The sequence below is a fragment of the Aulostomus chinensis genome, chromosome 8, assembly GCF_037954235.1.
Source record: "Aulostomus chinensis isolate RoL2024-O1b breed Wild chromosome 8, RoL_Achi_v1.0, whole genome shotgun sequence".
Lineage (NCBI taxonomy): Eukaryota > Metazoa > Chordata > Actinopteri > Syngnathiformes > Aulostomidae > Aulostomus > Aulostomus chinensis.
The window spans coordinates 19,225,964-19,242,173 of NC_141327.1; the positions used below are offsets into that span (position 1 = coordinate 19,225,964).

At 42.8% G+C, this 16,210-nt stretch overlaps 1 protein-coding gene across 13 annotated transcripts in view; it reads left to right on the forward strand.

Annotated features, from left to right (window-relative positions):
* The first annotated feature begins 411 nt into the window (after window positions 1-411).
* rbm47 (RNA binding motif protein 47) overlaps window positions 412-16,210 on the forward strand; it is a 29,557-nt gene continuing 13,758 nt past the window's right edge. For 4 of the 13 annotated variants that reach the window (XM_086211523.1, XM_086211521.1, XM_086211522.1 and 1 more), the window contains exon 1: window positions 1,558-2,160. The gene's annotated coding sequence lies outside the window, so the exon portion shown is untranslated. Of the gene's footprint in view, window positions 427-595; window positions 743-1,246; window positions 1,434-1,555; window positions 2,161-13,599; window positions 13,764-16,210 lie in introns of those variants that run through there. The other 9 variants (XM_086211517.1, XM_086211514.1, XM_086211515.1 and 6 more) reach the window with 9 other exon arrangements.

The window sequence follows — 16,210 nt, forward strand, 5'->3', positions numbered from 1 at the left end:
AGATTTGGTTTTAGGGTTGAGGTCAGAGTTAGGTTCTGGTTAGGGTCAGGTGGTCAGTTGACATGGTCAAGTTTAAGGTGAGGGCTAAGGAATGCATGACATAAATGAAAGTCCTCACAAAGATAGTACAATGATGTGCATGCATGCGTGTGTGTGTGTGTGTGTGTGTGTGTGTGTGTGTGTGTGTGTTTTGTTACTCTTAACAGAAATCAAGCTTCCTCTCTTCTCTCTTCTGTCTTCAGCTTGTAATTTGACTGACCGTTAGTATTTTCCGGACAGCGCTCTCTCTCTCTCTCTCTCTCTCTCTCTCTGTCTCTCGGTATCCATGACAACAAGCTGTCATGAAGATGTTGCAATCAAAATGCATCTGAGAGCAGGAAGGAGGAAGTAGTTGCTGGCCCTGCCTACATTCTACAAAGATTTCAGGTAGGTGCATACACACACACACACACACACACACACACACACACACACACACACACACACACACACACACACACACACACACACACACACACAGGGTCCACTTTTCTACATGATCAAACAGTATTGTACAATATGACAGGGACAACGAATCGGTGGAGAGGGAAAGAAGGGAGGAAATTTGAAGAAGGAAGATAAGCACCACCAGTTGAGCCAGTATCACTTGAGATAACTTTACTGTTTTACTTTCTGTTCAGAGTTAAAGGAGCCATTTTAGAGGAAAGACAAACACCATTTATCAACTACTTCACCCTGACAGGTAAATTGTCATTACATGGGGACCAATGGATGTTCCTTTGAGACAGCGTGTGCATGTGTGTGTGTGTGTGTGTGTGTGTGTGTGTGTGTGTGTGTGTGTGGTCATGATCACATCAGGTGTGTATGAATTTGTGAATAAGTAAAGACTGTGTTAAAGGTGTGAGTACATATGTCTGATCATCATTAAGAAGCATTCGTTACGATGTGATCATATGTCGGTGAGGTTTGGAACAAGGTGTGCACGACAATCTCCTCATGGAATGCTATTCTGGCTGCTCTGACTCAGGTTGACACGCACACGTGAGCGCGTGGACACACACACACACACACACACACACACACACACACACACACACACACACACACATACACACACACACTGGCCAGGGCCACAGGAGGATAGCATTTCTCATTCGGAATGATAGCAGGGAAGGAGGGAGGGAAGGAGGGAGGGAGGGAGGAGGTGTGTGTTGGGGGTTTGGGCAGATTCTGGTTTGGTGAGTTTTCGAGGCAGGCAGTGTGTACACCATAGACAGATCGCGCTCGACAGACACAGATAGAAAAGAAAGAAAGAAAGTGTTTTTTTACTGAATGAAAAGAGACGGAAACTTTACATGATGGGGAGATAAGCTGCACCTTCATGATCATCAACCTGCCAGCGAGACTGAGCAAGGTGTCGACTATGCTGTGCTGTAAGAAAGATGGATTTTCTTCTCTGTCTGAGTGGTGGGGATATTCTCTGATGTGTTTCCTGGGATCATGAGTGTGTTGGTGTTCAGAATCATTCTTTTTGTCTCCCTCCCTTTACACCCCCTCCACGGTTCTGAGGAATGTGGGGCTTATGTCAGTGAGAGTCAGGTACAGACTCACTAATTACCACTGCCCTTCCTCCCTCCATCTTGCCCTCCTTTACTTTTTTCCTCCTCCCTCTTTCACTCTAGCTCTTTCCTTCAACTGTGGCACTTTCTCCACTCCTCTCCTCCACTTGGAGACCTTGCATGCTCCCCCCCTCAGCCACCCACCCACCCCAGTCTTGTCTCCTGCTGCTGTGTCTACAAGTGTTGTCGTGACTGGAGCAGAGGAGAAGAAAGAGAGGATCTGAGTCAGAATCCAAAAAACACCAAAAGGAGAAGAGAAACTCTGAGTTGTCTTCTGTCAGTGTGTGTGTGTGTGTGTGTGTGTGTGTGTGTGGTACTTCGTGGGTGTCGGATGTTTCTGAGATCACTGATTGTGCTCTGGGGGACCTGTCATTGAAGACAGAAGGTGCCCTGACAACCAACGAGAGGCCGGAGAGAACCTGCGCAAAGGAGGAGAGGAAGAGGAGGGGAAGATGAGAAAGTGACAAGCTGGATTGTTGCTTTGAATCGTGGCTGAAGAACCTCTAGCAACGCGGCGACTACACGTCCCATCATCCTACAGGTTGGCTGGACATTCCTCATGTGTCTTGTTTTCTTTCACTTAATTCACAACTGTCATTAACTTAATATCTTAGATAATCTGCTATGAGCTGGTTTTTGCAAGTGTTTTCTCACCTGGAACACTACACACACGCACGCACACACACACACACACACACACACACACACACACACACACACACACACACACACACACACACACAGTGGGTATCTGGAAGGACATTTCTTCAGCTGGTCCAGTGTTCACACTGACCCAGTTGACGGCTGTAACCTTCACCACAAGGTTACGGGCCTGGGACTTGATGTTTATTTGTGTGTGTGTGTGTGTGTATGGGGGGGGGGATCAGTTACTGTCTTGTCTAGTCATTGTGTGTGTGTTTTTGTGTATGTGTTTTTTTTGGTGTGTGTTTGTGTGTATGTGTGCCAGAAACTGGTTAAGCAGGGCGCCAGTTAGCCTTGGGTGTCGTGTTGATGTACAAAGAGATTTGGTTGTGAGACCATGAATGTGAAAGTATGCATGTATGTCTCCATGTGCTGCATCCATCTGCCGCAGGGCTGAGAATTTTTGTAGGTCAACCAAAAAGTTAGCATCCCAGTGACCCGCTGACAGGAGTGAAGTGGATGTTTAACAATGCTAACTAGTGAAAAAAATCTGACAGTTGAAAAACAATTGGAAAATAATTAATGTATGAAATTGTAAGAACTTGAATTGATCATTTCTGCAAATGTACTGGATTTACTGCAAATATCATTCATCAGAAATATGAAGGAGCAGATTGTTTCCAAATTGTACTGATGAAACTTTTGTAAAGACAATATTCTAATCATAACAGGGCATCATGACATGTGTCACGTGACAGAGTGAAAGATAAGTTACAGTTTCGTCACAAAATGTTGTTGCGTGACAGTTACCTGTGAAGGTGAAGGAGAGGAAGGTTCAGAATGTCACCTGTGATACACTCCTGAGAGAGAGAGAGAGAGAGAGAGAGAGTGTGTGTGTGTGTGTGTGTGTGTGTAGATAGATCAGCAGGGAGACAGCTTCCTTGTGAATACTGTAAATAGTTCCATGGGTCTGAGGTGTGTAAGGTGTGTCTGTGGTTGGTTGTTGATGTGCTGGTCAGACCTGATGCCTCTAAACCCTAACCAAAAAATAGATGCTAGTAACCGGTTTTTATTCATATAGGCCACCATGTCACCATCTCAAACGCTTGGCTTTAATTCCTGATTGTGCAAGAAGTTCAAGAGGTAAACTGTTTTTCCAGTGGAGGATACTTATCTCTCAACTCACTGTATCACATTCCACGATTGCAAATGGGACAGACAATCATCAAGACAGGATTTTTTTTTTTTTGCTAGCATGACCTTAGTGGTATCAGCACTTATGTTTGAGCTTTGTCTAGTTTCAGGAGTTTCCAGATAATGACAGAGGAAAATCAAGACAGCAGGAAGTAAAATAATAGATTCTTGTGGGTGTGTTTTTTTTTCAAAGTTAACAAAGCACTTTTAAAAGCAGGAAGCTGAAGGGAAATTATCATTCAGCAAAAGTGTACGGAAGAGAAACAGCATGGACAGCATATACTACTGCACACAAACACACACACAGACACACACACACACACATCGTATAGGGTAATGTCAAATGACAGTCACATGATCCTCTTATGCCCATGATGGGGAAGCAGCACTGAGTCTAGTGTGTGTGTGTGTGTGGTACCTTGTTTTTGTTACCAGGGACACTAGCCTTATAGGGACCTCTAGTCCTCATGGGGACCAAGGACCACTCCTAATGTGAAACAACGTGATATCTGAGTTCCTGTTATAGTCGGAGTTCAGGTCTGATTTGAGGTTGGGGTTAGACATCATTAGGTTTGGTTTAGGGTTAGGATTAGAGTTTGGGTAAGGCTGTCAACTATGGATAGAAGTCACTGGAATGTCCTAATAAGGATAGCTACGCATGCGTTTGTGTGTCTGTGTGTGTGTGTGTGTGTGTGACAACACTATGAGCCTAATCCACTGACACTGCAGCAGAAGTCAAAAGAGGTGGCTGCATCTGAGGGAGAGGAGGGAACCTGTTAACGCTATTGTGTTGTTTATGAAATACCTGTAACAAGATCTGATCCCCCCCCCCCTCTCTTTCTGTTTGTCACAAATACACACACATACCTGTAAAGCACAATGGCCGCATTCTTCCCCTTCTGTCCACCTCCCTCTTCCACTCCCCTCTGATGGGACCAAACACTGGACAGGGCTGGGATGAGGCTGCATAGAGGGAAACATTTCCTGAAAAAAGAACCCTAAAATCGAACGATTTACTATCTTTTCTCTCCCGGGTTAAAGGGTCGGTTCACCCTAACCACAAAAACAGACATTGCCGTTAAAAATGACCCATGGTCGTGTTTGACTTGGTCCCATTATCAACAAAACAAAATATAGTTCTCATCGGTCCCCTTGATGGATGAGGTTAAACAATGCAAACAAAAAAGAAGACTATTTTGGGTAATTTAGGTCAAAAGGAACAAGGAGTGTACATATGAACAACTCTTCAGATAATGTCTTGCGCCAAAGTCACACACTTTGTTGACTCAACCAGCAACACTGACACCCTACCGTAGAGGTTTTGTGGTGGTAAAACGTCATCGTTACTTCAGGCTCCCAACCCACTGGCGCATAACCGCTGGAGCTCCTCATTCTGAGAATGCACACATTCATTGCCTTGAGTATTTGAACGAATGATGAATGCCGTCAGAGGGACTGGTTAACGTTCAACAGTCACATCAAAATAAAATATTTCTACATATCTCTTTCTAGGAGTTAAAATAATTATGGACTGACACAAAAACCTTTCCTTTATCTACATCATATTTACAACTAGACAGCAAATGTGCATTGAGAGAAAGAAAGGGCCATTACATTTACTTCACTACCAACCAGAATATTATTAAAAGTTAAACAAGTATTGGCCAACTGTCCAAACTGTTCTGAGGAGTCACATGAAACATAAGTTTCAGTTTGTTTACCGCATGTTCACATATAAACTTGAAGGGCACTCATCTCAGGACCCAGGCTATATTAAATGGATCCGCCCCAAAACTGAAGAGCTTTTTTCCTGTTCTAAGCTCCAACCACCAACCATTCATCTTCAATTTTGCAAGGCAGAGATGTTTCAGATATTTATTTCAAAGCAAAGTAATGTGTTATATCTGTGATTGGACTGCACCGGTCAGATGACTCTGTCCTCTGAGGTTGTGGCGAGGAGGATCCTCTTTGTTGAGTGTGTAAACAGGTGACTTCCACCCACTCTAAAGGCTGGATCAACAGTCCTCCTCCCCCTTCTCTTCATACTCCCCCGACCTCTATCTTTTCACCTTTGACCCCTGTGTAACCCCACCACCCCCTGTGTGGTGACACTGGTGAACCCTTCATCCCTGCTCCGGTGTGCTAGTACGTTAACCTTTCAACATGCTTCAGCTCACTCTCTTCCTCTTGCCTCCTTTTGCTGAGGGGGTGTTTTTTTACTTTTTCAGTTTCAGGTTCTGAAGAGACATATTAACTTGTTGCTCATGCACGCGCACATGCACCATGCATCCAACTGCCTGACCTCCGACCGGCTCTTTGCTGCATACCTGTCGCTACACACAATGGAGTAGTTGTCCGGACAGTAGGCCAAGACATAAAGTGTTTGTGATTGTGCTGTGGGAGCAGGAAAGAAAAGGCAGATGATGCTGAGGAGGTGTGGTATGGATGTAAAAACTCATAGCCCATGATGAGTACAAAATTAAACACATGAACATCTTGTCTTTCTCACGTTCTCACACTCCTTATTGTACGCTCTTTGTTTTGTGAGTGGTTAAGCCTGTCTTTCATTGTGAGCTGGTGAGCAGGTTGACAACACTGAGTTTTCTTGCTTGATTTTTTTTTTCTTTTGTCATAAAATCCCTGTTTCGTGACACTGTTGAGCAGCTTAGCTATTGTGTGTTTAGCGATCTGTATTTAGGGGGCGTTAGCTCGAGCTGGCTGACACTGAATTCCACCAGCTTTTCATTCATCTCTTATCTGCATGTTTCCCCTCTCACTTTCCCAGTGTGTGTGTTTAACTTTGCATGTGTGTATGTGTGTGTGTGTGTGTGTGTGTGTGTGTGTGTGTGTATGTGCGCATGCTACAAGAACCATTAGCCTTTCCTGGAAATGAGATGGTGAAGAACAAAGAGGGCAAAATTTACACGTTACACTTTCTTGAAATAAGATATTGTCCTAAAAACAATTTACTTTATGTAACTGAGAAATTAATTGTTTTACCTGTCTTCTGTCTCTGTGTATTAAAGTTCTGTCGAGTGTATATGTCATGTAATGTCATTTTATTCGAATTAAATAGCTAAAAGCTATGCTAGCTAAGGTACCAACCCACTGTTTGTCCCCTGTACTGTAGAGCTAGCAAATTAGTCTTATGCTGCTATTTATGTTCAAAACCTTCAATTCAAAAGAGATACTACATCCTAAAAGTGTACTTATCTTTACAAGTACTCAGAAATAGGTGTCCTGAGCTCACAAAAAATGTTTTTTTCATCACGCATTACCTCTTTGTATCTCCAGAATGCAAAATGAGATGGCCACGTATATCAAGCTTATATCTAATGGCGACTGATTACTAACAACAGCAGAACAATCCAACAATGGCTGTTTACAAACTATCAAACATATTTCGTGTTACCACCAAACTAGAAAGGTTATAGTTTGTTTTTAGCTCAAATCAATGGGCTTAAGGGTTTGTAAATTGAAGTTTTTAGGTGGTTTTGGTGTTAGCTGTATGCCACCATTAGCGTCTAGTTAAATATACATGAGTAGTAGTTTCTGCATCCTGGGATCACAAAGAAGTGATGCAAGAGGAGAAACAAAGTGAGCTCAAGACACCATCTGTGAGTATTTGAAAGGTAAAATACATGTTTAAGTGAAGTACTACTTTGACGAGTGTGCTGAACTTTGTACCTGCTGCAATAAAACCAAACAAACACTGCTACTTTAAATCATAATTTCTGTGGATCCAAATGTGATTGAAACATGACATTCATTACACAACTTAACAAAATATGGCGCAATAAGTTTTTGATATGCGGAAATGTTAAGTCACAGCTGATGTTCAGTTTTGTTCTGATTTCTAAGTAAGTGCTTACGCTACAAATTTGTCCATAAGTTTGCTGAATTGCCATTTCAGATCTCCCTAGATTTAATTCTATTTATCTTTTCGTTTACAGACTGGTCGCAGCTAATCACATGATAGTTATTGTGGTGTTAGGAGACAGGACAGTCATCCATGTTGACGTTAACAGTGGTTACTTCGCCTGGTCAGATAATAAGAGACTGTAATGCAGTGAATAGTCATAATGTTGATTCTCTTTCTGCTGTGCTTCAGTCCTCTGTCCCCTTCACATCTTTTCCCCATATTTCAGGAACACTGTTTCTCTCCCTCCCTGTCTGCTTGACCTTGGCGGTGACTGTAGCACCTAAACACACACAATGTCTGCTCTGCCATTGACTGGTGACAGGCCGCATGACTGGAATGGCAGCTGACCAGATTCTAGGCAAAAGGGGAAACATCTTTCAACAGGAAGGAAGAAAAAATGTAGGACTTAAGATCCTGTATGTATGTGAATGGAAGAAGCACAGAAAGGCTGTCTTATTGTGCTGAGTCATTTTTAGTGACGATAAGAGGGCTGGCGGTTGGCTGAGAGGTTGATATAGGAAGGGAAGTGACTTTGAATGAGGAAGTGTTACAACTTAACTTACTTTTCCCTTTATACAACCATAGTTAGCGTCGTTTTTAAATTTTTAAAGTTGAGCTGGGTCATCTGCACACACACACACACACACTGCAAATGTGTTGTGAGACACCCTGTGGTGTTTCCTCCACAGGGTGTCACGTTGGGATGTTTTTCAGATGGATTCTGAAGAAACTCTGAGGCGGCAGAGCAGATACAGATTTGTTGCAGCTTTGAAAACCTGTGCTTCGTGAACGTACACATGAAATATTAATTTGGTTTCAATACTTACAGTGAAAATTATGCTGCTGGTTGACTTTGATCATTTGTGCAGAACATGAGGTTAATTATAGTTTATTTTTGGTTGGTTTTCAAGCTATCGTTTTATTTTGTGTGTGTATATGGTGCTGCAGTGTGCTATTTTTCCATTGCACACTGAAACTCGTGGGTCAAATCTACCTGGAAAATGCTATATTAAAGACCCCCTCCGATCCTTTTTAGCTATTTTAAAGGGTTCTCAGTGGTCTTTAAACTGTGAAACTATGATGTTTTTAGCCAAAATCACAAAATCTGTGACATTTTCCAGGACTCTGCTTCTGCAGAAGCCTCTGAGTTGTGGGCAGAGACAGCGCCGCTCAGTGCGACACAGTGGGGGGATACCCCACAGGCAGGTCGGCAGTTGGCGATCGGGAAGAGGTTGGGCAGTTGCCCGATGTGTCCTTCCTGGCCGATAAAGGCGAACCCACGGTGCTGGAGGAACCGTCTGCCTGAAATGCCAGCTGTACTGTACAACTGCGGCTGGCGGGAGTCCTCCAATGGAGGGTCACCTTGTTAGGCCCAAGTCTCTAGGACCTGGTGGGCAGGCTTGGTTGAATTATTAGCACCTGACAGAAAAAATAAACTCTACTTGATGGTGTCTTGATAGAAGGCACAGCATCTGGCTTCAAATTCAGCTTGCTGGCGCACTTGGTAAAACAGTCTCGTGTGAAGTGTTGCCTGCAAACCGGTGTGCGGTTCGCTATGTTGCTATGACCAAGAAACCTCATCCATTACTCTCTCACAGCAAAGCGTTTCGGTAGATTATGAAAGCCAACGTTATTATCTTTCTTCTTAGCATTGCAACCCGCTACAGCACATACGTGTTGATCCACCATCTTCTTCTCTACTCCTCAGAGCCTGGGGGCCAGGAGCTTTTGGCCCGCCCAGTGGCTTTGTGACGTGTGAAAGCCAGGCCGTCTGAGTCGGCCTTTTAAAGTCTGCCACTGATTCACAGCAATTTGAATGCAGAAATACTCAAAAATGCAATTGTGAGGTTAGTTTTCTCCAGGTTTGTCCTCTAGCCCCAGAAAAATGCCACATAAACATGTGAACAACATGAAAACATGATTTTCATGAGAATGGGTCTTTAAGGTGAGGGAGTGCTTTCATTGCTTTCCGGATTTGCACTGATTGTGTTCTGTTCCTGTTGCAAATTACTTCACTTTCATAGCAGTTCATGAGCAGTTCATGAGTAACAGATGATTAGCTCAACGGTAAAGTCAAGTCGAGGCTCGCATCATCTTTTACAGTTTCTGGCATTTTAAAAAGCAGGAAACGCTATGAAATTCTGCTGAATTGGATTCCAGTTTGAACATACAGTGTTGAATTACTCATTGCTAACAACTTGACCTTACAGAAGCTTGCACAACACAAAAGTAGCTTGTTTTTTGAGTAGAGTCAAAGGTGAGTGTGTGGTGAAGAGGTGGTGGCGGAGGCGAGCACAACTTCAGTAATAAACCAGAGCAAAATAAATGAAGGCAAAGGTGTAAAGTCATTTTAAGGAGGGATCGTATTGTTTTCCTGGGAAAGTAAACTTTTAAATATGCAATTTAGAAGTTTTGAGGGCTTTCCATGCCAAGAATTAATCTTTTGAAATTAAAGTTTTGGTGAGATTTGACTCACGGCTGTCGAGTAGAAGACTGTCGAGAATGTGACACACACACTCTTCAAAGATAGCCGAATAGAATATCATAATTGATTCATTAACAGAACATATCTTATCAATCATTTATGCAGATGTCAAGATTTACCCAGTGGATGTTTCTATGACCCAAAACTTAATCATTTAACAAACGTAATTATCAGTTGGACAGGCCACTGATAACAAATGGAGACTGACACACAATATATACAGGATGTGTACTGAGAACCTGTGTGTGGGTTTGTATTGGTAGAATTACATTTTAAAAGGCCCTGCTAATATCTGTTATCAATACTAATTACAATATTTGCAATATATTACACATTTATGGAAAAGAATTAATAAGTCTAACACACATAAAAACAACAACAGATCATTTCTCATTTCATTTACTGCACTGATGACGTTGAGCTTTCGTGTGGATGTAGGTGTGTGTGTGTGTGTGTGTGTGTGTGTGTGTGTGTGTGTGTTGAGGCGCCAGGCTGTCGGTTATTTCACAGATTGATTGGCAACAAACACACACACATAAACTAACGGTGCTTCAGGGTAACAAGACGCACTCTCCTTTAAAGGTCAGCGTCTCCCCGTCAGTCTGCTGTAGAGGTGTTTGTGTACGGCTTCTTGTAAGTGAGGGTTCATGTCAGACCTGTAGGTCCGGTTCCCCCATGTCTGTCTCTGAGCTGATAGTTACCGTCTCAGTACGCTTGAACACGTGCGTCATGCAGAAATTTAAAAATATGTCTGCAGAGATTTCACTTGGATCATTTTACCTTTGCCGGGGACGTTGGCTTATTGATCCAGATCTGGCGAGGTCATATTACTTACACCTTAACTTTTAATTATGCTGATGGATTTTTTTTTTTCACCCCACCGTTTGGCCTTTGTCCTCACCTCTTTCTCTGTTCTACACCAACCCTCCAATGGGGTGAATCTGCTACTTGCCATATCCTTATGTCCCAGAGTTTTTCCTTGACTCATATCAGCTTGTGAACAACTTTTAAGACATGGTATGAGATCAACAATCAACCACGTAATCATGTGAAATTACCACAACCTCTGAACATCACATTACATGGTGGTGGCATGAGTCTGGTGTTTGTTAATACCGACCACCACCCCAGCCGGCCCCCACACACAGAATCTCTTGTGTTGTATCGGCCGTCACACATGATGTTGCTTAACTGGGGAAAAAAAAAGTTGTCTGGTACAAAAACAACAACAACAATAAAATCATCCAAATGACTTTACATCAACATTGTTTACAAAGCCCAACGTAATTTCAACACATGACGGGGCACCACCTCATAAAGGGTTGATGATTATTTCACACATTTGAGGTCTTCCTGTAACATCAGACTGCACCAGTGGTTCTCAGCCTTCTCAACTTGAGTGGGCTATTCATATTTGTAAAGGCTCGGGGTCCATCAAAATATATAATATAATTGTTTTGGCTTGTCTGTTAATAGTTTTTTAATTTTTTGAGCATTGAATAACAATAAAGGCAGGCATTCTTAGTCAAAAGAGATTAATTATTCAAGAGGGGTCTTTGGTCTATAAACATTAAAACGAGGAATTGCTCTAAAAATCTGATCAAATTTATTTTCAAGAGTTTCAGAGCTTGGTTTAAACCAAAGGTCCACAATGTTTTGCAGATTAAAATTCCACTTAAAAAAAAAAAAAAGAACAACAACATTTTTTTCTCACAGAAATTAAGGTTAATTTTCATAGCCCATTACATGGCGTTCACCCATGGGGCCTTGGGCCAGGATATAAAATAACCTTGTCTTGAACTGACCTGATGTGTGCATGAGTGAGTGTGTTTGTGTGATACAGTGAGGAGGTAATAAAGTCATCTTGGTGTTTTAATCCTGTTCTGCTTCACCTTTAAAATGTGTTTATGGCTCCATGTGGCCTTCACTCAGCCTTGTTTCACCCTATTGAAGACAGAATGGATTTCTCCATCTGTAAACTTTGTCCCGGCTATCTACATATAATATAGTGCGTGCAAGTGTGTGTGTGTGTGTGTGTGTGTGGGTGTGCTGCCAAAAAGTTGGGAATCAGTGATTACACGTCCTTCATTAACAGAGTCATTGGTTAATGTGTCACTTGTACAATGGCAATTGCACACACAAACACACACTTGCTTTGAAACAGAACATCTGATAAGACCCCCTGCGCTTTAAATAAGTGTGGTTTTAAGGTTGTGTACACTTGCACATATTGTCATCCTCATTGCCTCTGTGTTTTTGGCAACTATGACTGGAATGTGAGAGCATTATTCTGGCTAATAGTCTCCTTAACTTTGCTGCGCCCTATGAATATTTCTCAAGAAAACGATTAGGGCTAGCTAACTGAAGCATGTTGGATCCACGGCTTCTAACTCTTATTCGAACCTGAGTAAGAGATGAAAGTTGCTAGAAAATATAAAGTTAAAAATGCCCCTGGGCCTTTTAAATCTATTCATCCATTCAACCATTTTCTTCCACTTATCCTGTTAAGGGTCTTGGGGGGCTGGAGCCTATCCCAGCGGCTTTTGGCGAGAGGTGGGGTTCACCCAGGACAGGTCACCAGTCCATCACAGGGCCAACACATAGAGACAGACAACCATTCACACTCACAGTCACACCTACAGTCAATTTAGAGTATCAGTCAGTCTCGTCCCCTCTTGATGTCTTTGGACTGTGGGAGGAAGCTCGAGTACCAGAGAGAACCCACACAGGAACAGGGAGAACATGGAGACTCACACAGAAAGATCCTGTGATGGAGCCGGGACTCAAACCCAGAACCTTCTTGCTGTGAGGCGACAGTGCTGACCACTGCACCACCGTGCCGCCTGCCTTTTCAATCATTGCGGCAAAAAACAACAACTTCCAAATTCAGTTTAATGGCCCTGACTTCTCGCTCTCTAGATGAACAATAGTATTTTGGTTCCTTAGTGTAATTTGATTGAGACATAATATTTAAAATCGGTATAAAGGATAACCTGATCATGGTCTGCATTAGACATTTTGGGTAATTCTGTCCATTTATTTAAAATCCTTGTCAGCATTTTGGTTAGACCCAAGAGGATGTTTGTGGCCATGTTGATCAGCCCACATATATAAAAACATTTAGTGGACTGCTCTGAAATCTGTATCTCAATTAAATTTTATTCACCAAGAGGACCAAGCAGAGTTTGTCACTGCTGCATGGAACGGGGTGCCTTTGAATGCCTGCAGTTGTGTGCTGCTGAGAATGAATGTGGACCGTGACCCCGCACATCCGCTTGAACCAACTCACCCGCGCTCATTTGTGTTAGCATCGAGCTGGAAGTCTTGGTGTTGTTGGTCACTGTTAGCTTCCGGCTAAATACGTGTGGCTGGCTCTTTCGCTATTCTGGAGTAGAAAAAAAAAGCAGAGCAAGAATGATAAACCTCATGACCAAGTGAGTACGGGCAAAATACTGTATTTGGGTGAAATACTACTTAAGGTTGATGTTACTTTTTCTGACACTTGCATAGAGTACAATACATCTGCACACCAGACTTGTCAATAATCACCCTTCATCACACCCTGTGCTCTTTTATCTCTCATGCTCCCTTTTTCTTATTCCTTATCAGCTGAGAGAAGGAGATTTAAGAAGGGAGGGGAAAAAAAGGTGGGGGGGTTACCTGCACAGAATGGCCCCACCTCTCTTTTCTGGCCATTGAAACTGAGTAAACACTGAAGCACCTTTACTTACCTCCACACTCAAAGAGCCAGGGCGCAGGCAGCACAGGAGCCTCTCTGACTGCTGGAGAGGAGAGTGAATGGACAGACAGACTTTTAGACAAGTGTGAACAGTGACTCTCTAAAGCAAAACGACACCAGCTGCATCTGCCTGGCTTGCTCGTCGATACCCGCCACACACAGGTACAGTGTCAAAGTGTCTTTTCCTGAAATGTAGCATCAGCCGTTTCTGTTGTTTGGATCAGTTTTCTATCAAGTAGACTTAAGAAGAAAACCTCCTCAACTTTGTGAGAGACACAATTACGCGCAAACCTTAGAATCACTTGATGGAAACAGCTTTTGGGAATTTGTTGTTTCTTTATTTCTGATCTCAGATAGTAATGATAACATTGTACCTCCAGTAGATTAAATTACAAAGAGTTGGCCAGACTTCCTGATTTCACCAATGTGTCAGATGAAAATGATTGGAAACAAGAAAACAAAGATACTTTAACCAATCAGTGATCTGAATGGAGATCATGTTAATGAAACCAGTGGAACCAGTGGAGTGGCATGACACTATGTATGTGTGTGTGTGTGTGTGTGTGTGTGTGTGTGTGTGTGTGTGTGTGTGTGTGTGTTTAGGGTGGGGGATAAAAGTGCTTATTGAGTACACAGAGGAGGTTGGTATTATTACTGCAGACTTCCGGGTTCGTCATCATATAATGTGTGGACTTTAACCTCAGTAGAGTGAGCTGTTTGTTGTGTGTGTGTGTGTGTGTGTGTGTGTGTGTGTGTGTGTGTGTGTTTGTGTGTGTGTGTGTGTGTGTTAGATTAAATTCAAGGTTAAACACACTGGGAAACACATTATTGCCTCTTGCTTAATTTCTTCGAACCTGTAACAAGATACGATGCGGATGCACGTTTCTGTAATTTTGCTGTTTCAGACATTCTCCGTCTCAGATGTTTGTTGAACCGGTGGGCCCCATGTTTGAGTACTGTGTGAAGGTTACCTCTTTTGTAAGCCTGCCTAGTAGGTGGGAGTGTGAAAGAGACAAATATTATGGTGTTTTATGTCAAGAGAGACAAATAATACAACCTCTCCGACCTTAAATCACATTGGTTTGTCTGTTATACACACAAACGCACTGACGGAGTGCCACTAAGGGCTTTATCATTATCACGAGTGTGTGATGTTGTCAACATCAGTGGTAATTGTTCGAAACAATGTCTGCTGTGGCCTTGAACAGGATAGCTGATTAGCTTGAGGAATGTGTTTGCCCAAGGAAGCAAAGCGCCTTTCAGCTAGCGCTAAAGCTAAAGCAGCTCTTCTGATTAGTCTGTGTATGAGGGGACAATGTGAGTAAGTGTGGCTGCACTTCACCTTTCTAACCCACTAAGCTCAATCATGAAACTGAAGCCCCAAAACCTGAGAAATCCTTTAAAGTTTGGATGCATAACTTCATATTTTAGCCTGATTGAGACAGCCGCTCTATGTCCGTGAAATCGAAGTGTTTCGAGTGCACATTGTGAAGGTCCTGAAGGCAATGGGGGCTCTCAGGGTAAATGAACTGGAATCATCCCTCTGTGGTGAAGTTGGGGTGGGCTGGAGGCAGTCACTTACGCACTCCATCTGACCTGAAATTCTTCAGGCCAGTTTCACTTTGAAGGGCTTTTTAGCTCTGAGGGAGGCCTGAAGAGATGGCGGAGGGGATGTTTGGTCCCCTCCTCGCTCTGTTCGTTAGCCTCCCTCGCTCCTCTCCATCTGCCCCCTCCCTGGCATGGATGTAACACACACAGACACACACACACGCATGCACGCACACACACACCCACATGCATGCACGCACGCACACACCACACATTATTCAGCTTGAGTGACCCAGAGGAATGATGGCGACAGGTACAAGGATGAGGTCAAAAGAAAACAGTAGAGAGATGAACCAAAACGCCCAAATTTAGGATATCTCACAAATAAGATTCAATACAGATTTAATAGACCGATACGTTCTTCAGCCTTTTGTTGAGCTGTAACGATTTAATCAGCAGGTCAGCGGAAAAAGTAACAGTACTAAATTTATGACTAGCTTGAAATGTTGTTTTATTTTGTGCTAAAAAAAAGAAAATGAATGCGTCTTTACAGTATTCTGCATGCATTGAAAAAGGCGGAGCCACAGCACGCAAAAATACAATGAACTACTCCACCGGAGATGCTCCTTCTCCAGCTTTTATGAGGAAGATGTTCTTTTTTATTCAAGCAACAAAAAAATGCTTCACTGCAGCAGCTCAAGCCTGAGCATTTAGGTCTTATTTGGGTTCTCAGCAACCAAATGCTTAAGCGGTGAACTCAAAGAGTTCAATGCATAAAACAGAAGAAACAGCTTTTCTTTCTCCCTCTGCTCTTTTTCTCCCTCTTCTATCAGCAGAGTGACTTGATTCGGCTGCGTGTGTTGAGGTCAGCGTGCTGACAGACGAGCTGGGTGAACTGCAGCGTAAGAACATCATGTGTCTTGAAGGATCAGCTGTAGTTCTCACTTCTCCTACATCGTGTTCATTGTTTCAGTCGTTAATGGTTATTTTCTGATAGCGAACGTGGGAAAGAGACACATAACATCATTTAGCAAGGGGGAACAAGAATCGTGTCATTCTTT